Here is a 26,718-nt window from a genome sequence, read left to right on the forward strand (position 1 = left end):
TCTGCTCATCAGCCTTTACCCTAGGAATACACAGTGGTTGCAGTCAACAGTGTATCCCTTCAGAAAAATTAGTGCACACACTTGCTACATAGCCAAATAGATTTATTTTCCCATCATTCAACTTTTTTCCAAGCTTACACTATGTGATTGTATTATACCCACTATTTTTTACCTTACTGTTTTGCTTAATTTATCTTAAAGGCTGTGCCACAAGAATACACTGAGATCATTTTTATTCTTTTAGACATCTATATAGTTTTCCATTTTATTCATGTATCATAATTTGACCAGTTTTCTACTTATCAACATTTAGGTTATTCCAAGGTTTTCTTTTTCCCTATCACAAATAATGCTGCGATAAACAGCTTTGAACCCTGATATGCTCTATCTTTGTGATATGGTACGTTTGTATAAGGGAAGGTGCTGGGTAAGAGAGTATTCACATTTAAAACTTGTCTCCGACTACTTTCAAGATGCTCAAAGGGAGTTACCCTGTCATTCTGTACACAGAGCCCATTCTGAGCAGCACTCTACCAGGCCAGATGGAAAGCAGTACGATAATACCCAGTGTTTTTCAGCAGAGTTACAGCAGTCTAGATCGAAAATTGTTCCCATGGATGAGTTTTTTAGAAGATATGAAATGCTGTCTGAGAAATTTCACAGATCAAATTACATTCAGATGTGTTCTGGTGAAATAGACATAGGACTGAATGAAGTATCTATTTTTTGTATTACTTTAGGAGTTAGAGAATGAACCTTTTTGAACCATGAGTGATAAAACAATTCATTGGAACTGGATGTGTGGAAAGGTTGTTGAGGAGAGTTGGGTGCAGGGTATGACCATCAAGGAGGAACATTTTCTCAGGCAGATTTCTGCCTCAGTCAGGAGAGGGGCATCAGAAGGATCCCATAACTAGACCTTGCCAAGTTGTTGATAGTGTGCTACCAGAAGAAGACTATCCAGTGGGTAGAGAGGGGAAGTCCAACAAGTACATCTCTGTGATCTCATTGACTCACCTCCATTCAAATGTGCAGTTTTTCTGAGTTCTTCAGGTGTTGTCATGCTTTTCTAAAGTAATATTTTTTCTATTTTTAATTTTGAGACAGGGTCTCGCTAAGCTGCCCAGACCAACCTCAAACTTTCAATCCTGCCTCAGCCTCCTGAGTTAGCTGGGATTCAGTAAAACAATTTTTTTTTTAATAAGGCAGTATCTTTTAATTTTAAATTTTTATTTTCCATATTTTCTTGGTATATTGTAATTATACAATATATATATTCATTGTTTATAAAGTAATATTTTTTTAAAACATTTTAACTGATATCTAGTGATTCATGGGTACAGTGTGATATTCAACACGTGCATACGATGTATAAAGATTAAGTTGGGATGGTTGGTATATCCATTACCTCAGACATTTGTCATTCAAAATTCTCTTTACCAATCATTTTTAAATAATTAATTGTTTTCAATCATAATTATCTTGCTATGTTATCAAACATTAGAAGCTGTCCCTCCTATTGTATTCTAACGCTGCATCTGTTGACACTCCTGACTTCACCTCCCCAGCTCCACCCCCAGGCCTCAACACCCTTTCCAGGATCTGGTAACCACTATACTACTCTGTATTTCTATAAGATCAACTAAAAAGTATGTTCTATCTATAGCCCGGTGTACAGTGCTCCAAGATATACCGTTAAGTGCAAAAGCAAGGTGAATTAAAGCATGTATAATAAGCTACAATGTAGATAAGAAAATATGTAGGCCTTATTTTTAAAAAGTACAAGGCATGGAAATAGATATAAAAATTACTTGCATATGACATGATTGTGGACACTGAAACATTGAAGGAATCTACAAATAAACTACTTGAACTAATAAGTAAATTGAGTCCAGTCACAAGACAAAGGGTCAATACACTGAACATCCAGAGGCCAATAGACATATGAAAAGGTATACAACATGGTTAGTCATCAAGAACACAAAAGTGAAAATCATAATAAGACAGTACCACAAAGGCTAAAATTAGAAAGATTGCTGAATACCAAGTGCTAGCAAACATAAGCAGTGGGAACTATCATGCCCTGCTAGTAGAAATATAAAATGCTTTGGGAAAAATATATATATAGTTATAAAAATATAAACTGCTTTGGGAAACTGGAAGTTTAGATTAATAAAAGTAGATACCTTTCCTTAACTATTAGTGTGTTTATAAATGTTTAACAATTGGCTCTAGGGATGGAGGAGAAGAAAGTACTCATTTGTAACATTTGCCAATGTCCATGGAATAAATAGGCCCACCATGGCTGACTTTGAGCTATCAACAAGAGTCATTGAAACTTAAGTAGGAGGCCAAGGATGTAGCTCAGTGGTAGACTGTTCACCCAGCATGGGTGGGGTTCTGGGTTAGATCCCCAGCACCAAACACACACAAAAGGCAGATTTGGGAAGAGTCAGACAGCCAGCTTGATAACAGCACTGCCTATGATCTAGCAACTCCACTCCTAAGTCCATTCCTGAGTGTGCATCAAGAGAAATGAATGCTTCTATCCACAAAAAGGTGAAATAAAAGAATGTTCATAGCAGCTTTATTTATAACAGACAAAAATTGGAAACAATGCAGAAGTCTACCACCAAGCAAAAGGATAAACAAATTGTGATGTATTTGTACAATGGAATACTATTTAGCAATAGAAAGTAGTGAACTGCTAATACAATAGCACAGATAACCTTAAACAGATTGCCTTAATTGAATTAGGTACCAAAAATGCACTTTTTATGATACCATGAATGTAAAAGTCAAGAATAAACAAAATTATTTTCTGGTCATAGAAATCAGAATTGTAGCTATTTCTGGGGGGTGGGAGTTGCTTCCTGGGTTGAGGATAAGGTAAATTTTTGGAAATGTTTTATATATTGATTTAGCTACATGGATGTATGTATTTGTCAAATTCACCAAACAGTACAGTATATGTAAAGTATACCTCAGTAAATTACTGTGGACACTATAAAGACAGAAGATTTGACTCATTGCAAAAAAACACAAGGAAAGAAAAATCCTATTTTTAATGCCTGTAGGTAAAGGAATGGAGGAAACAGGAAAGAGAAAGAGTTAAAAGCTAGAGGTCTCTGAATATAATTTGTGTAGATTTGATTTTGGAATTATGAGAATATTTTTCTTAAAAATGTAAACCAATTTAAAAAGATAAGAAATCCCTAAAATCAAAAGCAAAATGAATCAAAAAAGTTTCTGTGCATTGTGTTGGTGGTCAACCATATAAAGGGAATTCTTTCAAGAGATTTTATAACAAGAAATTATATATCTTCATGGGATCTTAAAACAAAAAGAATCCCTGCTGCAATTCTTAAGCTTTTCAATAATCATATTGTTAGTAATAATACTGATATTATTCTGAAATGATGAACTATATAGTGTAGGATAAAGCAAATAAGTAATTATACTAATGTTGATAGAAACCATAGTCTTCACTGTTAAGGAAATACAAATATAAAATTCAAAAATATAATAAGAATTCTCGGGATCTTAAACTTGAATTAGTGTATGAACCGGATACAATTTCTTATTTTCAAAAGTCTATTTCCTGGCTCCATCCACTAATAAGACCTAGAAAGAATGCCTGATCAAATGCAATATGTGCATCAAGTACCAGATTGTGATCCCTGAATTCTATTTCCCTGTTCCGTCCAGCGGAACCGGCGCGGACAAAGGAGACACCACCAATCTTTAGTTGACAAGATTTATTGCGTCCTCCCTGTTTTTCTGCCTCCTTTGTTCTTCCCTATCTCCCTTCTTCTTTCCTCTCCCTCTCTCCTCCCCCAGGCTCCTAGCTTATCAGCCAATTATAGCAAAGCTTTCTCTCACGCAAGAGAGCATGCAGAGGAATGCCAGCATAACACTATATGAATCACAAGCTATCCACGAGCAGCATGATATTAGATAGCCAATCCTTGAGCTTGGCGTTAACACGTCATAAGTCTCCAAGGAACTAGTAAGCAAGCAGCCTTTTTGGGTACTTCCTTATTTTGGTAGCCAGTGCCCTTTGGCTCACTGCCAGGCGTCATCTTGTCCAAGATGGCCCTCAACATTTCCCATTAAATGGAACTAGGGCTTTTTGGTGAAACAGATGACCTGGAGCAGGAATTACACATTGCAAGCCTGAGACATGGTGGTAGATAGGGTGGCAAGGAAGATGTAGAGATTCCTGAGGTCATATCAGTAAGACTCATAAGTCAACTTGTCAAGGCTTCCACTGGCCACAAATGGGACAATTTGAACATGAATAAGAATGATGGGACAGGATGGAATACACGAATCCTGCTGACATTGCACACGTTCATAGAGATACTCCAAAAGGAGAAAATAAACATATTGTTCACCTTTGGATGATCCTGGGGAAACAGTTCATTATTCTGAAAACAGGAAAGTAAAAAAGAATCCGAGTTTGAACTTCAGGGTAACCAACAGAGGAAAAGATGCTTCTTTTTTATGGAGTGCCATTCAATAACTGAAGAATGTTATCATTTTGCAAGTCCTTAAAGAAATAATTGTTCTGGGCAACAATCATTGAATGAATTTCCCAGGGCTGCCATAACAGCATACCACAAACCAGGTGTCTTAAAACAACAAATTTATTGTCTCACAGTTCTGGAAACTAGAAATCTGAAATCTGGTAGGCAGTGCTCCACTGAAGCCTCTGGGCGGAGGAATCTTCCTTCCTCTTCCAGCTTCGGGAGGTTACCAGCAACTGGGAATTCCTTGGCTTGTAGGGCCTCAATCCATTCTCTGCCTCAGTGACTGCAGGGCCAACTTCTCCCTGTGTTTAACGTCTTCCTTTTCTTATGAGGATTGGGTTATGGCCTGCCCTCATCCAGTATGACCTCATTTTAACTGAATCACATCTGCAAAAACCCTATTTCCAAATAAGGTCACATTCATAGGCATGCAAGTTTGGAGGTCAACATATCTTTTGGGGAACACAATTCAACCCCATAATAGTCATCAAGAACTGCTAATATCACAAAGAGAAAGGGCATTCTATTTTTCCTGACAGAAGTAGAAGACATCACCTATGAAATATTATTGCCAAAGAATTCTACCTAAATCAGGCCAAGTCTAGATCTACCTATCAATTTATAGAAAGTAGAACAAAAGGGCATGTTAAAAAAATACCACAGGTTGGCTGGGAATATAACTCTGGTAGACCACTTCCCTAGCATGCGCAAGGTCTTGAGTTCTATCCTCAGTATGACAAAAACAAAAACAAAAACAAAAACAAAAACAAAAAAAAATGACAGGCACAAAATAAGCAGAATCCAAAATGTGGGAAACTCTACAGGACAAAAGACTTGGTCCCTTTCACAAACTGCAAAGAAAAAACAGGGAAAGAAGCATATAAATTAAAATGAACATAATAGTAGCATAGCAACTAAATATAATGGATAGATTTTTTTTTTGTATTTTGAATTTGTAAATTTGAGTATTTACTAGATTATTTAATGTTATAAAACGAGAGTCCTTAACTTACAGGAGTACATATCATCAGATAAAACAGCATCGTGTTTGGGGTGGGAGAATGTGGATGTGAGTTAGGTCTGAAACAGGATGCCCTGTTAATTAACAGTGTGTACATGGGAGTTCATTATCCTCTTTACATGCTGAAATGTTCTTGCCTATCAAGTTAAAAAATTAAAATGCAGTACATTAAGTTAATATTTCTCTTTTTGGGGCATTATCACAACCTACCTGTTGAGGACACCACCTTTCCCAGCCTCAATGAGATCTAGATACTTTTATAGGAAATTGAGTTTCTCTCTTAAAATTATCCATGGCAACTTCATCATTGCTGGAGACCCTTTTGTTTGTTGGCAGTTCCTGGCTAGCTGACTAGAATATTTTTCATTAGTTAAGAAAGAAATTTTTCAAAACCCCTTTTGTATAAAAGCTGCAATGTCTGACTGTCGCTGGGTGCAATTCCCATTCCAGGTCACCCATTTCGCCAAGGTGCCCTAGTTCCATTTAACAGGAAATAGTATTTAGAGACTACAAACTGGTACAAGCGGCACATACACAGAGTAAAAAAGAACATTCAAAAACTGCAGAAAAAGTAAAACCATTCCTCTCCATTTGTACTCCCTAGCATCCACAGTTCCAAGTTTCTTGGGAATCATTCCAGATATTTTTGTAAGTATGTGTAAAAATAAACATGATTTGGACCTTAAATAATGTTTGCAACCTTCTTTTTATTATTTTTCATCCAGCAGTGTACCTTACAGTGCTATTCACAGCAGCAAATGCAGATCCTCCTCTTTATCATTCCACCATATGGAAATGCTATCACTAATTTCAAGTCTGCAGTCAGTGGTACGAAGCAATCAGCAATCGCACAACAAAGGACCGGCACCTGACCGCTTCACCGTGCGAGTCTCCAGCCGCCCAGCTCTAGGCAGGTGGAGCCTGGGGGGCCAGGAGCGCGCCTGGCCCAGAGGCGCGCGCACCCAGGAGCGCCCCGGCTGGCGGCTGTCTGGGCTGAGGATCTGAGCGCGCCCCGAATCCTCTCTTGAATGATGTCCCAGACCCGAAGAGGTGAAGCGTCAGCGCCGAGAGATTCGCCTGCCCATTGTCATTAGGTAAGTTCGAAAGAAAGATTCTTAGACTGAGGGATCTTAAACTCAGATTGCCTTGGGCGGGCGATTGCTCTAAAATGCTGATGTGCCTCTTCTCTGAAAAAGGGTAATAAAAGTAAGGTTCCGTTTTAGTCTTCTTTTTTCTTTCCTTCTTCTTTTTTTTTTTTCTTTTAAAAATGTGATTTGTGTTTAAGCCTCCGTAAGTCCTCAGTGTCAGCGAGGCTTTGATTTCCTGAAGTGTGCGACTTTACGTGGGACATCTCTTGCCAGATTTTGGAATTTCCTGGCAAGGAAGAAAGGCAATTTGAGTAACCCGGACACAGACAAATACATTTCACTTCAACAAAGCTTTTCAGGTGTCATTGAATATATGGAGAAACCAGATAGAAAACTATAGAAAGTGTTCTTTAAAAAAAAAAAAAAAAAAAGTAGAAGAAGAAGTATTCTCCTCTTGACAGCTTACCTCCTGAAAAGGATAACTTCAGGCCATGGCTTTGCTGGGAAAGATTTCTTAGACCACAGGGAAAGACCATGGTTGACAAACAACTGTCTTCAGTCCAGGCTCTGTGGGGCTTCCTTTCCAGTTTGTTTACCAAGTATCAGAACTTGGAGCAAAAGGCACAAATTTGGTTTGTTTCTCCTCTTTTAGAAGATGTTTTTATGCTTGTTGTTTGAAAAGTAGATAAAGGTTTACATAGTTTCTCTCTGAAAGGGTATGTTTTGGAGTTGTTCCTTATTGCTTTTTGTTGGAAGAATTTTCCCTTTGTGAAATTTGGCCAATCAACAGTTATTAGAAGACAAAGATGTTTGTTTAGAAGGAACCAATAAAGTTTGGTAATGACTTTTGGCTTAAGAATAGAGACCACTAAGAAAGTAATGCATTAGAACTTGAAGTAGTGATTCAAGAGAGGGATAAGATGACTGACTATTGGGAAAAGGTTGAGTCCTGGGAAAGAGTGGCGGTCCTATGAACTCCACGGAAGAGATGCAAGAAGAGTGGTTAGGAGTGAAGGACTATTTGGGGTTTTATATTTTATTTTTAAAGCAGGGCTGGTGGGTATAGTTCAGTAGTAGAGTGCTCGCCTAGCATGCATAAGGCCTTGGATTCTATCCACCCCCCACACCACCAACACACACACACATCATGAACATCTCTTTGGAAAGAAATGGAGGTGAGGCTACTGGCTACTGGGATGAGGGGTAGACTGACCTAGGATGTCCTGCTCAACTTGGGACAAGGATCTGGATGAAGTTCAGTATTGATGATTTCCAGGACTGTGAGAAAAACCAGTCAGACACTTTAGAGAACAGGTCCAGTCATTCAGTTTCATGGGGCCATGGAAAGAAATTCTGAGGAGAGACCAAATGGATTAGGTTCCAGCAGAGAAAAACCCTGATTCTCCAGGAATTTATTCAGGAAGCTTTCTGTTTGCCCCTCCCATCAGTCCCATTGGGGTGTCCGATTTTCCATCACTTGTTCAGACTCCCTGAACAGCTTTTATGTTCTGAACTAGTTCAGTTCCATAGAGAAGCTTTTGTTAACTATTCACTAGCCTGTAAGATGGTTTTTTTTTTCACCTATGAAATTCTCTCAAACCCCTGGCATTGTAGAGTGCCAAAATGAGTGGATTTGAACAACTGTGACCTTCAGCTGCCTGTGGATTACAGATTTGAACTTAGGGATCCTTTTAGTCTCCAGGAGAAAGTACTAGAAATGGACATAGGATCTTCCCTCCCTGCCTTGGGGGTCTGTAAGCTAAAACCTATTCTTCCAACTAGCCTATTAATCTCCTGACCAATCTTGAGTTTAGTTTCTCTACGCAAATCAATTTCCTAAAGAGACAGAATACCAGGGTGCCTGGTTTAGGGGTTAGAAAAACCTGGGTTCAGAATTGCTCCCACCATCAATGACTGCCTATATACCCTTCAACAAATCTTTCAGTACTTCCACTTAAGAAAAAAATGAAAGGGTTGGATCAAGATGCATAAAGCTTTTAGTATCCTAAAAGGCAGAGCTGGAACCATCAAGACAAAATTTAAAACAGTTGAGTAAAGGGATAGATGCTAGAAAGAGCTAGCATCTTTATTCCTGTGGAAAAGGTTCAGTTGCCCCTGAACTGAATATGAAACAAGAGTGAGCTATGAGTACTGGCACAGCTCACCACCACAGGTACTATGGATAGAAACACAACTTTCAAAATAAGGAGGGTTAGAGTCCTGCCTTGCTCTGCTCTGGTCTGGCCTGCCCACAGTATCTGCCACCTCCAGTCTTTTATCTGTTTCTAATCCTCTCTTCAACTTGCAATTGGAGTTAATTTTTCTTAAGATTCAAATTCGATGATGTCACTCCTTTGTTTAAAAGCCTTCAGTGGCTCCCGATTGCCCTCAGAATAGAGTTCATAAAATGCCCTTAGTGACCTAACCCCTGCTAACCTCTACAGTGTATACCTTTGTCCTCCACTGACCTATAATCCTGCCACTAGTAGTTAGCCCAAAAGAGAGCATTGTAAGAGGCATAATAACTCACCTTCATATCAAGGGTTGCCATAAGGAAGTGGCATATGATTTAATCTGAATTCATCAAAGGGCAGAATTAAATCTTTGGAGGGAGTGATGTGCTGTATTTTGGTACATTGGTGGAGGAAGGGTGCACTGTTGTGAAGAGATAGCTTTCTGGTAGTCTAAAGAGCTCTCTGGCCCTAAAAGACCCCAGCACCATCTCAAGAACATGGTTGGAAGGACTCTTGTTGTGTGAGACATTCACCTAAATAATACATGCTCTCCTGCAGAACATGGATGTTAAGATCTGTAGGTGCCTACACATTAAAAAAAAAAAAAAAGTCACTCTCTTGTATCAGCCATAACACCACACAATTTAGAAAATTAAATTGGCATTCTAATTTCTGAATTCCCCTTCTTAGCAGCTTCAGGGTGTTTTACAAACTCCAAGTCTACTTATGATGTCTGGTCTACTTAATTTATTCCATTGAGAAAGGAAAGAGGAACGTGGAGAAATTATATAACCTGTCCTAGTTTTTGCAGGTAACAGGAAGAGACAGAATTAATAGAAAACAGAACTCTCAATCCTAAGCAGTAAAGTAGATGACTCCCTGATGATCTCACATGCCAAGTCGTCCTATGATGTTTCGTGTCTCTTGTTTTTCCTTCATTCTACATGTAAAGTCCAAGAACACAATCATGGCTATGAGGATGGGCTCTGGAATAGAGATTGCCCATGTGACCTCATAAAAAGCTACTTAAATTGTTTCCTCTTTCAATCTCTCTCAGTTCTCTCATCTTTCACTTTGCTCACCAATAAAATAAATAAAATAATGAAATAATTTCATAGGATTTTTGTAAGGGTAAAATGAGAACATAGTACATGGCTATAGTAAGTGATTAATAAACATTAGCTAGTATGATTAGTACTGGATGAGGACTGGACTTGGGAATAAAGAGAGCTGATTTCTAATTCCATTGCTAAAGGTATAGTAGTGATCTTCAACTGTTTTATGCACAGCCTTAGATGTTCCCCACAGTTTCCATGGAGAGCCAGAGGTGAGAGGACATCATTGGCATAGAACTTTCTGGGGGCATGTGCACTCAGACAGTGCTCCTGTGCTGCTGTCTGTGGTCCTGAAACACAGTTTGTCATTTGAACCTAGTTAATTCCCTAGAAAACAAGATTTGGGGTAAGGGTTGCACCCCACAGCTCCTTGTCCTTTCTTCCTCCCCCATAATTTCCTGCCTATGGCTAGTACCCCCCTCAACTAGAATCTGGATAAATTGTTGATAACCTTTTGAATCATTAGCTGCTTTATCTTCAAAGATGGGTAATTCCCAACCCCTCATATGTTCAGGAGGAGGCTGCCAGGTTAAGTGCTTTCCTATATGTGTAACACTTCCCTTCTCATGTCTGCCAAAGGCAAGATAATGGCAACAAAATGATATTTTTGACTCAGTGCTTCCCCTGCCCTAGTAGATCACCGGAATCTCAAGACCACAGAAGGTACAACTCTACTTCTCACAGTCCCAGGGGACTCATATGGTTTCACATTCAAGTTTTCCTGAGGCCAGGATCAGCACTACCCGCTACTATGTCTCCTGATGGCCCGTATCAGCCATTACCATCTCTGCCATTGCTAATATGCCATTTCCTTTCTGGTAGTCCCCATGGCTGGGACAAGACAGGTCTCTTCCCCACCAAGGTCGCAGCTCTCCTAGTACATGTCTCAAAGTGTTCTATTGCTGTTTCAATCTAGAGGTACTTGGAATAGATTCTCAGTGGAGTATGAGCTAAGGGACAGTTGAGTCACCTATCCCTCCTCCAAGACTTTACTCCAAAGCCTTACTTCTTTTTTTTCTCCTAAAACAAGATAACCCATCCATCACTGTCTCGGGATAAAGTCCAGCCTCACCAGGGCCTCCCAAGGAAAGAGATGGGGGTACACTGCCTTTGTCCTCTTTCTTGGTGTCAGAGTTTTATCTGACATCCTGCAGCTCAGCTTTATCTCCAACACCCTCATCAAATAACTCTCCAGGTGGCCCACCCAGTGGGCAAAACTCCCAAGGCAGTGGGCCAGCTGGACTCCCCCTGTGATTTCCAATCAGAGTCGTGAACATGTTTCAGACTCTGCAGTAGGAAAGTTTTCATACCTGATAGAGTGTTATTTCAAGGAAAGAATTAGAGAGAATTTTCCTTTTCTTAGATTCACAAAGCATAACAATTCTTGCTATTGATTTGGCCCATTCTTCTGGTTCCAAGCTGGTTTAACTCAAACAATGATTATTAAACTTAGAAAGAAAGACAGGAAAACACCTCCCAGATATTGAAATGATATAACATCCCCTTGGTTTGGAGGGTGCTTTGTTGTTATTGTAGTTTTTCCTAAAGATCACACTAATTCTCCTGGGGTTCAATTTGAGCCCTTTGCCTATTGTTCCTGTTTTGGCTATTTCCATCACAGGGCAATTCTCTGCCTGAGTTCTTATCCATCCCATCACACGCTCACACACACACACCCCACTCACATTTCCCACATCCCTCCACACACATTTTGTCCTACGCCGTAATCACCTGTGTCCGACTTGGCCCTGGGAGATGTACAGGGGGCCCTGGGTTTGCAAAACTATAAACATATTTTCCCCAGGAGATGCTTATGCAGCAATCCAGACATTCTCCGAGCTCTGCCTTTTAATTAGTTTGGGGAGTTGCAGCCTAACGGTGTGGGTGTGCTTGCCAGCTGTGCTTTTCGGGAAGTTATATGGTTGGCACTCATTCTGTCTCCTCCCCCAGGGTTAGGAAATTATAGAGCTCTTGCTTGTCTTGGAAGTGTGAGCACTGACCTTACCCCACAGAACTACCCCACAGAACTCTAGATGCTCCCAGGCCTGTTGCAGCCAGAACTCAAAGGCCCTTAGGGACCAGTGTGGCAATAGTCAGATCTCAGCTTGTTTTCCTTGAGCAGGCCTTTGAGCTAAAAGGAATTGCTTTTATCTGTGACTGTTCAGTCCCCTTGGGTGACTTGTTGCAGAATCAGTGCCGGCCAGAGACTAGAGAGATTTTTATGGCTTGAGGGGTACCTGTGTCTCTCACATGCAGGGCCCTGTTTGTTCTGGAGGCTACAAGATACCTTATCCCCATGAAAGGAGAGGACCTGAGGATCCCTTCCAGCCTTCCTTCCTGAGAGGCTGCCCTGTCTCTACTTCCCCATAGGGGCCCTGTGACTGAAATCAAATCTCTCATCGCTGCTCTCTCTTAAATTAAACTTTTCTCCTCTACACAGTCCCCTCTTGTTTTGTTTATGTGTTCTCTCTTGGGGTGACCATATCACACTCTCAGCTGCTTCACCAGAGTTCAGCACATCCCCCTCTTTGAATGGTGGGTGATGGTGTTCTTCCTGCCTTTTCCCTTAGATATTTTTCTAGCTCAACTCTGAGTGGCCAGTTTCCCACATGAGTTGTGTAGGTTTCCACCTGACATCTGCAACCCAAACCCATCAGGGCACAATTTTCTTTCTTATCTTACCCTTTGGCCTGGAAACACTTTGTTTCCTCTTATCCACACCCCAGGTTTTGTGGATGTTACACACACACACACCTCACTTGGTCTTTGGAGCAGGGCCTTGACCAGCTTCCTTCCTTCGCTTGTGGCTTCTCCAGCAGAGATTCTCTCCACACAAGGTGGCTGCCCTGCCTGTTGACTCTAATTCCATAGTCTTGCAGGTAGCCACTTGCTTACCATCTAGGCCCAGCATGTCACATTGATTTTTATAGTGTGCCTCAGCAAAGCCTGAAGGGTCCAGCTCCACAACGTCCCTGTCACCTTTGAGGCCTAGACTGAGGCACAAACCAAGGGACTCAGTGTTCTTTGAAAAATGATGTTTTTCACACCTAGAAAGATAACTTTCACAACTTCTAATTTCATTCGCTTGGTCTAAATGAAATGTATTTGGATATTATATTTGTTTTTCAAAAGAGCAAAGAAAGCTTTATATGAATGGTTTCTTTTAATTTTTTTAAAGGCATAATAAATACATATGATTCAATATCCAAAAAGTATAAATTCCTATAAAGTCAAAAACTTTTTTTTTCAGCCTTGTCCTGCTTCTTTCCAGGTCACACCCTCCCTGGATAGTCACCGTTGTTAGTTTCTATGTTTAAGATGGATCTTGATAGTCTTGTACTAGATTCAAAATCAGTGACTGCTTCAAAACAATGGCCTGCTGGCTGGTTAAATAGAAAAGAAGGCCTTCTTTCAATCTGTCACATATTTACCATTTAGGATTGAGTAACCTACCCTACCCCCACCCTTGTGGCTATATAAATTCTCTTTTAAACTCCTTTCTCTCTGACAGTCTCTACAATGTAGCTTTTGTTGTCCTATGGATTTTTATCTCAGCCATCTTTGTCTAAGTGTCTTTGTTTCGATGTGTTGAAGCTTAACGCAGATTCCATTACTTGGGAGCTTTGAGAATTGGCCCCAGCTAATCAGATAAGCACTGGATAAATTCCCTGGAAATCTCCAATAGATAGGCTTAAAAAGATCCAGCACAATCAGTTTATCATGACAGGATTAAGACTGGTGCAATCAAAATGGAGGAAACCCTGTGGTTTTTTAAAATAACTTGAAGGGGCTTCCAAGAACTAGAGTTGAGTGTAGGCAGGCAGACATGCTCAGCCTCAGGCAGGGTGTGCCCTGCAGTCAGCCCTGGCTTTGGGCAGAGGTCAGTGGGTCAGCAGCAGGAGAGCCTGCATTCCTGTAGTCAGAAAACTCGTCTGGGCAGATGAGCCTTTGGTGAGTTCCTGGACACTCTCATCTCTTGGCCCCGGGTGGGGTGCGGGGGCAGGGGCAACCCAGTCTTTATCGGCACTGTCTCTTACTCTGCTCAGGGCAGTCACCCGCACTCTCACCCTGCCACATACACAGACTTAGTGTCACAATAAATTTATCCCAAGTCTGCGTTTCTCTAAAGTGGTTCCAGTTTGGTCTGGAGGGACACTAGCACTGGTTGGTGGCTCAGTCGTGAGGACAGAACCTCCCCTGAGTAAAAACATTTGCAGTGGTCGCTCTGTAGACTGGTGCCATTCACATTGCTGTGAACTGGCACTGCAGTTAAAGATGCTAGAGTCAAATTCATAGAAGCAGAGAATAGAATGGTGATTGTCAGGGCTGGGGGAGGGGAAATGGTGAGGTGATGATCAAAGGGTACAAAGTTTCAGTTATGCAAGATAAATAAGTTCTAGAGATCTACTTACAGCACAGAGCCTACAGTTGGTAAGACTGAATTGTACGCTGATGAGGTAGAGCTTATGTCAAGTGTTCTTACTGCGCACACACTGTCAATTCTTTATTTATGGGACCAAAATACAAGACTTGAACAACTTAGAGGAGGAAAGATTTATTTTGGCTCAGTGTTCAGAGGTCTCAGTCCATGGTCAACTGGCTCCATTGCTTTGGGCTTGAAGGGAGACAGAACAGTATGGTGGAAGGGCTTGGAGGAGGAAAGCTGTTCAGCTCATGGCAGCAGGAAGCAGGGAGGGGGAGAGAGCAGAAGGAACTAGGGACACAGTATACCCTCCTAGGGCACCCCCCCACCCCAAGCTCCTACAGTTTCCACTACTTCCCAATAATGCCATCTCGTTATCAATCCATCAATAAATTAGTTCACAGATGAGGTCAGGGCCCTCATGACCCAATTACTTCCCAAGAGCCCCACCTCTGAACACTGCTGCACTGGGGACCAAGCCTTCAACACATGAGCCTCTGAGGGACATTTCAGATCCAAACCATAGCAAACACACACAAAATGATAAGAGTGTGCCAGGGAGCTTTGGGAGGTAATGAATATGCTTATGGCTTTGATGGATGATAGTGATGATTTCATTTCTAAATTTTCTTAATTTTTCTAGTTGTACACATTTCTAAATTTTTCCAGTTATAAACATTAACTATGTCCAGTCTTTTACCTTTTAATCATAACTCAATAAAGTGGTTTAAGAAGAAAAAGATGCTGACTGGTGATCTTAGAGATGGTCCTCAGATACCGTGGATTCAGAATGAACAAGAGCAAAGGAGACTTGCTGTTTAGGTAGGAGGTGTTAACCTTCAGTTTTGAGCCTATGAGAATTGACCATTCTGGTACGGTGTGTATGATTTATGTGGCAATACATTTTAAACATTCAATTAACAAAATGACCTCCCTCGATCGTGGTTATTGTGTGCCACACCAGGGACATAAAAAGGAAGGCAAATACTTGCCTCAGATAAACCTCCTGGTCCTTAATTAGGAGTTGAGAAGAAGATATGGGATACAGGATCCTGGCTACTAAGCATATGCCACTGCCAGCCACTTACCCTAGAATACCCCCAGATGTACCTTCTAGCTCATGCCTGAAGTTAGAGAGTCTCTCCAGCCTCTGAGCATGGGCACCCCAATCCTGAGGGCTGCCTGGATAAGGAGCATCTGCTTGGCCAGAAAGTGCAAACATGCAGGTATGTTACAGTAGGTGGACCCCTTCCAGGGACTGCGGACAAGCCTGGAGTTAGGCAGGACTAGAGTATACATCCAGACCCAAACTGAAGGGGACATCTCTCACTTAGACTGTAGGCGATCTGAATCAGGGGTGTGGTCAGAGCCCACAGGAGAGCTGGAAGCCAGAATTGAAGAGAAGAAGGACTCTGACTGGTCCCCCAAACTGAAGAACTCAGAGCAGATATGAAAACCAGGGTGAGAGGCAAGGGCTCTGAGTACCCTAAGCACTGAAGAGAGGAGAGGGATGGTAGGGCTGGTGTCAGGAGAAATACTATCTCCTGGCAGGCCGGAGCAGAGGGGCCCAGGCAGAAGGCTGCAGCAGTGGTTCAGGAGAAAGGAGGTAATGGCCCCAGTAGAGACATGGACCATGGCAATGCCACAGACATCCAAGAGAGGCTCCATACGCCTGGTGCCTGGGCTGGAGGTGGGAGAGAAGAAGAGGTCTCGGATCATGCCCATGACTCTGCCTTGGCTGACTGAGTGAATGTCACAGAGGCTGAGTCCATAGAAAAACTCAGTCTGTGGATAGAGAAGAGAATGAGTAGGAGGCACCGACCTATGAGACATTTGATGGAGGGTCACTGATGTCCATGATTGAGAATCATCATCATGGGAAGCAATGAGAAGAGATGCCCCTGTGTCCCCCAGAAGAGTGGGTGGATTGAGAAGAGAGGCTAAGGTTGGAACCCCAATGACATATCCATAGGTAAGAGGCCATCACTGCTCTGGAGAGGGCAAATTTAGGACAACAGTGGTACTCAGGCTTGGGCACTGGTGGGGCAAAGACATAATTGCTGTAGGGTGGTTGTTCTGGGTGAAGAGGGCTGTCAGAAGTCAATTCCATCGTGGCAAGCAGGGGACAGGGGCTGGCCTGGGCCTTTCGGTCTTGATGATACTCTCAGCTGTCAGTACTGCTCTTAGATTGCTGGCAGTGGGTGATAGACATGAGGAAATAAATGTGGACTTGGAGTGGTACTTTCCAGATCCACACATGATCATGTGGATGTGTGGCCTGTGGTTCAATGTACTCTGTCCTAGATGAACAGAGTCAGGGTAGGTGATAGAGATGGGTTGAGTGTGTGCTGGGGTCAGCTCCTACCAGCTCATCAAAGGATTTTGCACATCTCTTCCTCACTCTGTGTTTAATGACATTATATTCACAACTTGAAGTGGGCCATGCTGGGGATATTTGCACCATGGAGACAGGCAAATGCTGCAGATCAGGCCTTTATTTTCCAGAAAGCCAGTTTATTAAGCATTAATCAGCACACCACTGGGGGTGGCAAAGATTGCATGACAGCAAGTGAAAATGGAGATAAATGGGCAGGAGCCATAAAATGGGGGGCTTAAAAGTCCTAATGAAAGCTGAAGAGAAAACCTGAGAAGCAGTAGAACTACCATGCATTGCTTGAGAGTGTGGAATTTGAAGCCCAGACCCTTGAGTACATATTCCAACTCTGTAGCTTAATAGTTGTGTGACCTGGAGAAGGTTACTTAACATTCCTGGGCCTCAGTTTCCTAACTCATGAAGTAGGAGAAATAATGCCTGCTTCATAGGGCTACTGTGAAATTTAAATAAATTTCATATGTAAAGTACTCAGAATAGCCTGATATGCAGTAAGTGTTAGCTATTATATGCGAATAAGTGGCATAGTTATATTTATCTCCTTGAATGAACACTGAACATTGCAGCTTGGAGAACAGATTGAAGGGTGCACGATAAAAGGCCAGAAGAGCAGGAAAGGAGCAGTGTTTAGACAAGAGGTGGTGGGAGCCAGAACTAAGGTGGAGAGAGGGGAATGGATTTAAGGGATCGTGAAGTGGACTGGAGCGGGCTAGAAGATTAATGAACTGTGATGCTGGAAGAAAGGAGAGAAAGACCAAGGAAAGGTACCAGTTGGAGAGGTGATCAGGAAAAGTTTTACAAATGAAATGGGGATCAGGCTGTATTTTAAGGGGGCATCTCTGGAGAGAAGGAGGAGGGAGGAAGAACAACAAGGGATGAGAAAGTATTGGTTTTTTTTTTTTTTTTTTTTCCCAGAAGATGTTGGGTTGTAGGGGGCAGTACTTGGTAGATTCTGACAGTAATGGGCTGTAAGGAGTAGAGGATGTCATTTTGATAGAGGAGTGCAGGTCTGTAATGCAGCAAGACCCATCTGTGGCCTGAACTGCCATTGCCTGGTTCTGAGTCTCAGCTGGATCCTGCCATTAGCGCTTATTTTTCTCCTGTCCCCATGACTTGTGCACACCCCCTGCATGCAAGCTGTTAGCAAGACAGTTCAGAATCTCTCAATTCAATTCTGTGATCTGCATGTGGAGCCTCACTTGGTAGTTTTGTCTACCATGGTTATGGACCATGCAAGAAGCAGAGATGGGGACAGTGACACTCCTAGGGCTTTGTTAGCATGAGCTGATGTGTATGGCTTTTTGCTTTTGGCAAAGGAGAAGGAACACTATCTTGTTTGTTAATCTGTACATCAGGGAAGTGAGAGAAGGACAATGGAAGGATGAAATGGATCTGCCCTGGGCCTGGCCCTCCCTGCTGCTTTTGGCCCCTGTGGAAAACGAGTTTCGAGGAAGCAGTTTAAAGAGCTGTTTTCATGAGAGTTATTGTGAGTCACAGAGCATCGGACTGCTGTTGTGGTGACAAAGCATGGTACAGAGCCAGAGGGAACACCATGAAGCTAGGGCCCAACTGCTAGTGTTCTCGTGGTGAACCCTGACAGCCCAAACAGTGGAACGGTAGAACCAGTAAGAGAAAACCAGAGGAGGAAAGAATAGCAGGGAGGTTGCCTTTGCTGTCACCAGCGGACAGGGGCATGGGCATGCAGCAAGTGGAACAAGAACATGCCATCTGTTATTAAAGTTCTTTTGAATTCAGTTGGATCCACAGGAAGGTGGCCTGGGGACATTTGGGTTACCCCAAAAGTGAAACAAGAGACCACATCCACACTTACCTGACTGACCTGAGCTTGGGTTTTTGGGGTGGCTGAGGGCACACACTGACTGCAGGCCTAGGGTCCCTAGAGGTAGTTAGTGCCTCTGTCTCTAAGGCAGTCTGGGTTGCCGCCTGTCCTACTCTCAAGGCAAGGGCAGAGAACAGATCTCAGCCAGGGATCACCTGTGGTTTCAGCAGGCCCATGTGGACCTGGCTTAAGATAGGGTCACTGGGTGACAGGATGGCACCCACTGGGGAGTGAGGTATTAATCTCAGTGCAAAGGGCTGGGCCAGTCAGGTAGGCAAGGTTGGCACTTCAATGCTGAGGAGCTAAGACTGTGGTCAGCCTCCTTTCTGTACAGCTCTGGGCTGGTCACACTCTCTGGGTCCAGCTCTGTAAGGATTTGAGTTGGTTCAGGACAATGGGGTCAGCAGAAGCGTGTGAAATCCCTGTGGTGATCAAGTGTTTCAGGGAGTGCAAGCTGTATGACCTCTTCCCTAGCTCCTGTGTCTTACAAGGGGCAGGCCCCCAGCTCTGTATGAGCCAAAAAGCTAATACATGCCTTTTTTTTTTTTTTCTTGAGCTAATTTGATGTGGGCTTCTGTCATTTGCAGTGAAATCTAATGCAACTACAGTAATATCCAGATTTGATCCCAACAATGTATCTTTGTCAGTCTCCAAATATCTGTCATATCTGTCCCTTCTCTTCTATTCCCACTGAGGTGAGTGAAGCACCCACCAATATGCTGTGTACATAGAAGATACCAGCCTGCTCCCCACTTCTCACTACCACCTCCCCAACAGGACCTTTAGCACCTTATAAACTGGATTATTGCTGCGCTTCCAAATGGCCCCTTAGTCTTTTCGTCCCCACTCCCTCCAAGCATTATGCTTGCTGCCCCTCCACTCCTACTCTCCCCTGCCGGGGGTGATATTCTGATATATCCCCAAGGGAGGGTGAGTCCCACTGAGAATGATCGAAGATCAAGATCAAATTCCTTAACTCCTAATTTAAGATTTCCTCTGATTCTAATCATACTATTCAATCCTACCCATTCACACACTTCTTTCTAGATGACCTTTCTGTTAGAACAGTCTGGAGACTACAAAAATGCCTTCTTTGTTGTGGTCACATTTATTCTTTTATTCAACATACATTTATTAATAGCCTACTGGATGCCAGGTGCTGTGCCAGGGCCCCTGCCTGAAATAGCCTTTTCTTATCTGAATCCCATCCCGGCTTCCCAGCCTGCCTCTCATTCCCCTCCCACCAGGAGCCTTTCCTGGCCTGCTGATCCACCCACTGGTCCATCCCAGCCCTGCTCCTTAACAGTACCTCTTGTGTGCAACTTTCCTGCACACCCCTAATGGCCTATCTTGCATTATCTTTTTACCTTTTTCATGTACATTTATCTTCTCCCCCAAAGTAATTTGAGGCAGATATTTTTCTCATCTCCCCTGAATCATTTAGTATGGTACTTGACATCTCGTAGGTTTTCAATAAACATTTGTCGTTTGATTCTGTGTTTGATGCAACTGAAATGAAAAATGAAACAGCCATGGTGGTACACACCTGTGATCCCAGTGACTCAGGAGGCTGAAGCAGGAGGATCAATTGCAAATTTGAGGCCAGCCTCAGCAACTTAGTGAGAGCCTGTCTCAAAACAAAGCATTAAAAGGGCTGGGGATGTAGCTCAGTGGTAGAGTACCCCTGAGTTCAATTCCCAGTACCAAAAAGACAAAAGAAAATTAAAAAAAAAAAAAAAGAAAGAAAGAAAGAAAAAGATAGAAAAAAATGAAGAAAATGCAGCAGGTTTAAAAACCAGAAATTACTTATGAAGGTCCAGAGGTGCTGGAAGCCCTCTGCTTCCCCCACTACCTGCAGAAGCTACTTGGTATCACACCCCAGTGCCATCTCTGGTGTGGCCCAGTGGGCAGCCTTCCTGCCAAGAGCTGCTCTTGCCCTTCCTGAGTGCCCAGCTAAGGGGGGAGCCCTAGGCCCAGTGTGGCTTAGGAGATTAGCTGAAGTTGGTGGGTTAAACCCATCCTATTTTTCATGAAGAGCAGAGAAAAAGAGATCTTTCCTGTCTACTGTGCTTAGCTTTGGGTGCCTTCCTGTTGTCATAATGGTTTTTTGTTGGTGGCAAAAGCCTTTTCAGACCAGTGGGGAAATAGTTCACCCTTGGTCACTTTAACACTGTTGCGAGGGCCTTGCTAACTGTGCTGCAGGCTGTGGATTGCGTCAGCTCATGCAGGCGCTGTGCAGTTAGTGGGGGATAATAAATGGCTGGAGTGAGTTCTAACTGTGCACAGCAGTATTGGGGAAGTGAGCAAAGGGCATTAGGAGTTGTCTGATTAGTGCTCTGAGCTGGTGCATGTGGGTGTGGGACCTTCCTCAGTTCATCTGCCTGCAGCCACCCCTCCCCCATCTCAGCCTGAGATGGGTGGACAGGCCAGGGGACAGGATATCTCCCCCCTCTGTTCTCTCACAGTCACTCCTCAGCCAGCATCCACTGTCCCTCCTCCCAAATGAGATGGAAAAATAAAAATAGATGACGATGATTCCTTGGGATGAACAGATAGCAGGGGACCAAGTTGGACTCAATTAAATGAGGACTTGGTGTGTTCTAATAGGTAGGCATGGCTCCTAGATTTGGTCAGTATTTCTTAGTTCCCAAGAAAGTTTTTCTCCTCCTGGGTCCCCACCAGCCTGCCATGCATTAACAATGACATACACCGCTAAACTCAAAGCAGAGCAAGGTTGCAGGCACCTTTGGGAATTTAGTGGAAGTGTCTGAGATTTAGATCATCCTAGAACTGCTCCTAATTAGAATTGTTTCCTAGACAATGTCCTGGCCTGTGCTGGACTATCTTCTTGGGCTTAACACAGGTCTCCTGGACTTTTTTTCCAAGATGGCAGCTGGGTCACTTTTTATGGTGACACCTGCCCTGCAGTCTTCAGCATATGCTTGTCCTTTTCAAACCATAGGTCAAGCTCCAGAAACTCTCCCCTCCTCCCTGGTCCTGTCTCCCACTCAGGCCCAAAGGTTGATCCAGAGCAGTGGGGACTGGGGCCACAGCTTCCTGTTTCTCATTTTCCCTGGTGTCTGGCAGGAGCGGGTGCTGGTGAGCACTGTCCTGTCTCCCTTCAGAGCTGAGGTGCCTGTTCTCCCGGTTGTAGGAACACTGCTTGCTGACAGTGCAGCTGTCTCCTCCCCAGCCACAGGCAGCTGCCTTCCCCAAGGTTTTGTTTCCCAGGGACAACTGCACCTTAATACTGGGCCATGCAGAATCCTTCGCCTCCCTTCAGGACATCTCTGAAGGACCACCTCAGCTTCAGAGCTCAGGGATCAGTTGTGGCCTCTAGCACAATGTTTGCTGCTCAACCCTATTTCTGAGCCTTCTCTCACCCCCTGCAGGCATTGTTTCTGAGAGCACACACCAGTAAACCATTCGCACGTGGTCTCCTTCTCCAAGTCTGTTTCCCAGGGAAGCATTGCTTAGAGATAATGTATAGGAGCAGCTGCTGTTTCCCTCCATGTGAAGTCAGCCAGGGAATGATGCACTTGGACGTCTCGGTGCACTGAGATGCCAATGCAACAGCGGGGACAAGAGAAACTGGCGGGGAGATTATAGGCTCCCTTCCTCTGTGGGAGAAGACAGGAGTATCAGGGAGGCCTGTCTCTTCCTTGACTTGGCTTCACTCCCATACCCCATGACTCTGTGCTCCTTTGGAAGACCATGGACCTCTGGACTGTGATAGGAGACAGGAGTTACTTGTTTACAACTCAACAAGTAACCCAGAGGCCAAACACTTATCTTCCCACTGGACCCAGAGCAGACCCCAAAGCCCAGTGACTTTCTTGCCTAGGGTCTAAGCTAGAACCAGGGCTAATCACAGGATGTGCCTGTAGTCCTTCCCACCCCTCTGTAACCCCAAAGAGGCCAGGCCAGGCCAGCATAACATTTTTGCTTCTCCAGTTCCAGGCAACTCTAGAAGCCTAAAGTGTAAATGTGGTAAGGTCAGGCACCCCCTTGTACGAAACTAACCATTTTTCCCCCTAGTACTGGGGATTGAATCCAGAGGCACTCTACCACCACACTACATCCCCAGCTCTTCTTATTTTTATTTTGAGATACGGTCTCACTAAGTTGCTGAGGCTGGCCTCAAACTTGTGACCCTCCTGCCTCAGCCCGTACCATCCCCCAGTCACTGTGGCATGAGCCACTGTGCCTGCTAGGACCAACTTTTACATAGCACTTGGCATAGCAGTCAAGGGACACCAAGGACTAGTTGTCAAAGCTATGTGACTCTGAGTGTTCTTGGTGCCAAAATCATTCTAGTCCTTGTCATAGGCTGTACCTGGGCATTCCCTGCAGTGAACCTTGTGGAGGAGGGACAATGGACACAGACACACTTCTGTCCAAATGATATATGATCTCTTAGGAACTAACTGAAAACCCCTTTAGCTTCCTTTAATGTTTTTGTTTCAGAATCATTTTTTAAAATGTATTTTATAACAATTTCAGTTGAAGTTAGAAAGATAGCACAAAACATTAACTTGCTTTATCATTTTTTCCTAACTCTAAGAGGTTCAAGGGAGCAGGAAAAATTAAGTACAAAGTTTATAATAACTTGTATAGCGTATATAAACGATGGCTCTCCAGGTTAGTTATCAGGCTGGTTTCTAGCATGTGGCACAAGCCACTGGTTTCCTGTGTGAAGGAGGACTCTGTATGACTTGGGGTAATGGGGTTGATTACCAGACCAGTGGGTAGTGTTGCAGAGATAGAGAGACTTGGGAGGGGGCTAAAAGGAGCACTCCAACAACAGCCCTTGCTGGAACCTGGGCCAGCCATTGTTTTCTAGACGAGGGGGAACCCATGCTATCAAGAGCTCACACTTAGGGGGAATAAAAGTCATTGTGGACTACTATATGCAATTTAAAAAGAGCTTAATTTGGTCCCTTTAGGTTATACATAGCTATAAAATCCTGATTATCAGTTCTGTGGCTGTTGATAGTTCTCACAATTCACTGAAAGTGGCAGAGTTTGTAGATAAGAGAGGCACAGCCCATATATCAGGGGACATATTCTTCCCTTCTTACATGTCAAGGGCAGGTGAACTTCAGTAGCAAGCTGGCTCCTGCCTGTGGGAATTCCCAGTCTGGTTTGAGCCCTGAAGTCAACATGATTCCAGATAACTGTGAGACAGGACACAAAACACAATTAAAATGATACAAAAGCCCCTGTCATCAGATGCCATCATAGATCTTTTTAAATGATTAAATGTCTCCTTCCTTCTGTTCACGTGTGTGTGCACGCGCACACACACACACACACACACACACACACACACACACCCTTCACCATATGTTTCTGATTCTTCCTCTGCATAATAGTGATAAAAACAAAGTCTGCCTCAGTTCACCTCTGAGAGGTCTTATGTGGGTTACATGATGTCAAGCAAGCACCCCAGAAAGATTAAGTGCTCCAGGAATGGAAGGCATCCCCATCAATGACCATAATTTCATCATCTGTCATTGGATTGCTCTGCGTCTTACTCTGTGTTCCAGGAACAGAGAAGGTCTGAGATCTAGACTCAGACTCTTGGTGATCCCGTATTGACCAAAGCTGGGGAATCCAGTCGGAGGCAGGCGTGTTTTCCCCGGAAGGCTGACTGAGCAGTTCTCCAGACATTTGCAACTACAGGACGGAATTCCATCCACCCTCAACGCTTCCAGCCAAGACTCAGCATTAACAAAGCCAGAAGTTTCATTTCTTTGACCGTGGGAGTGCTTCTGTCATCTTTTAAACAACCATTCAGTTTTATGTTCAGTAAACACTTTGATTGAGAAATAGTTTCACTGAGGGGTGAAAAGTTCTTCACTTTTAATGACAAATGAGCAGTGCGGTAGCTCAAGTTCCAGTATTGACACCACATTCTCACCTGCCAAAGGTGACTCCCTGAGTGGAACGTCTTGGTCACACACAGAACTAATGCCTGATTCAGGAGTATAGGGCTCCACTTATGTGTGTGTGTGTGTGTGTGTGTGTGTGTGTGTGTGTGCGTGTGCGTGCGCACCCATGTCCTGAGAGGAGAGGACAAAACTCTGGGAGCATTTTTTACCTACTCTTCTCTACAAGATTTCCTGTGATTTAAACCATAGTAAAGTAACCTTAAGTTCACATGTAAAAATGCTTCAATACCATTCTAGGATCTAATATGGTGGCTAGTGGGTGCTCTGGTGTTTCAAAGTGGGGAGTGGGCTGTGCACTCTCAGGCAGGTACTGACTTGGGTTGCTTATTAGACTCCCATCTGGAGGTGTTACCCCCGGCCAAGTCTGGAATAGTCTTAAGTATGGGCCTATGTGCACACGTACATGCTGCATGCATGCATATATAGGGTTTGTGTGCCTATGGCTGGAGGGCCATATCACTAGACAGGAACCACATGGACCAAGGGGAATGAGGGTGATATGTCTCCACTATCTAGAAATGTTCAGCTTTCCTGAGCCAGTGAGACATCCCATCTAACAGTGTGAATTGGGCCATGTTCCCTTTAGATGTCAGCATTGAAGATGTAGCTGTGTCTTTGTTCCTCACCCTCAAGAAGTTGGGTGGAACCCAACCTGAGTGTAATAGAAGAAACAAAGTTCAGAAACAGAGGACATGGATTTGAATCCCAGGTCTGTCACTCACCTGCTATAGACTTCAAGCAAAACCTCTCAGAGGCTATTTCTTCATCTGCAGAATGGGAGTAAGAGCTACTTCAAAGGGCCTTAAAGTTGAACCTACCGAAGTCAATGAATGGGAAAATACTCTGTAAGCTTAAAGCACTATACAAATAAAGAACACTGTTGTTACTGAAGAGACTAATGTCATTTGTCACTTGATTCAACTCAGGGATAGGAAGTAGAGGTGAAACTCATAGTCATACATATATTGCCACAGCTACAACCAGCCCACTGTTCTTTTCTTAAACAACAAATGAACAAAGTGTTGCCAGAGTCAAAAGACTTCTATAATCCCAGCAGATTGGGAGGCTGTAGCAGGAGGATCACAAGTTCAAAGCTAGCCTCAGCAATGGGGAGGAACTAAGCAACTCAGTGAAACCCTAAATAAAAATACAAAATAGGGCTGGAGATGTGGCTCAGTGGTTGAGTGCCCCTGAGTGCAATCCTTGCCTCTGCAAAAAAACCAACAACAATGCCTACTGCTTTTTCTTTTTCCAGCTCAGACTGTTAGTTCCCTCTCAGAGAGAGTGGAGGAGGCTCCTTCACTAGTAATACGGAGGCAGGGTTTGGTGCATCATAATGCCCCATCATGGTGCCCTTCTCATTGGGCTCCCAGCCCTCCTCCGTCTTTCCGGATTGAGGACCAATGACACCACAAAAGCCATTCATAGATCTCAAGATCACCCCTCCCCAGCCTTTTTCCTCTCTACCAAAGAAGGTGTGTCCAGAATTCAGTGAACAATTACATTGTACGTGTCATGTGAATCCACTCTTTTTCACTCATTTCAAATTCCCTCAATATTTCGAATCTTTGGCACTTCCTATTATGGATAATAAATTACTTGTAACACACTTCACAACCAATTGACATATGATGGTGTACCTGAAAATCAAGACTGAAAACAAGTATCTTCACCTATGAGTGAGGGCAGGAATTTATATTACACATCTCAGAACTTCCAATGCCTAGACACGGTAGATGCTCAATGTTGACATGAACTAGTGGCTGTGGCCTGGGAAGGAGAAACCTCCCAGCTCTCCACAGATGAGCTCTGGGCCACTCCAAGCCCAGAGGGGCTAGTTAGTTAGAGTCCTTTTAGAAACATTATAGTCACATGACAGAAGATGAGAAAGGGACTCTGTGGGGGATTTCACTGCTAGGATGAGCCAGCTTTCTCTACTCTGTGGGAGTGACAGTTTTAAGTAGAAGAGTTCATGCCCAGTTTCTTTCATGTCTGCCTTTGAAGAGGGTGGCCTCTTGCCTGCCAGCAAGAAGTGCCTGGGGTTTGGGTTTGGTGAGGGCTGGGTGAACTGAATGCGCAGCTGGTACTGCTGAGGGATAAATGTGAAAAGCCAGAGCAG

General features: G+C 43.5%; 1 long non-coding RNA gene across 1 annotated transcript; it reads left to right on the top strand.

Annotated features, from left to right (window-relative positions):
* The first annotated feature begins 6,171 nt into the window (after positions 1 to 6,171).
* LOC124993574 (uncharacterized) lies at positions 6,172 to 25,470 on the top strand. The gene is made up of 3 exons (XR_007110333.1): positions 6,172 to 6,647; positions 24,195 to 24,577; positions 25,186 to 25,470. It is a non-coding gene; the product is annotated as an uncharacterized LOC124993574 (long non-coding RNA).
* The last annotated feature ends 1,248 nt before the right edge of the window (positions 25,471 to 26,718 follow it).

The sequence above is a fragment of the Sciurus carolinensis genome, chromosome 1 (assembly GCF_902686445.1).
Source record: "Sciurus carolinensis chromosome 1, mSciCar1.2, whole genome shotgun sequence".
In the NCBI taxonomy this organism is placed as follows: Eukaryota; Metazoa; Chordata; class Mammalia; order Rodentia; family Sciuridae; genus Sciurus; species Sciurus carolinensis.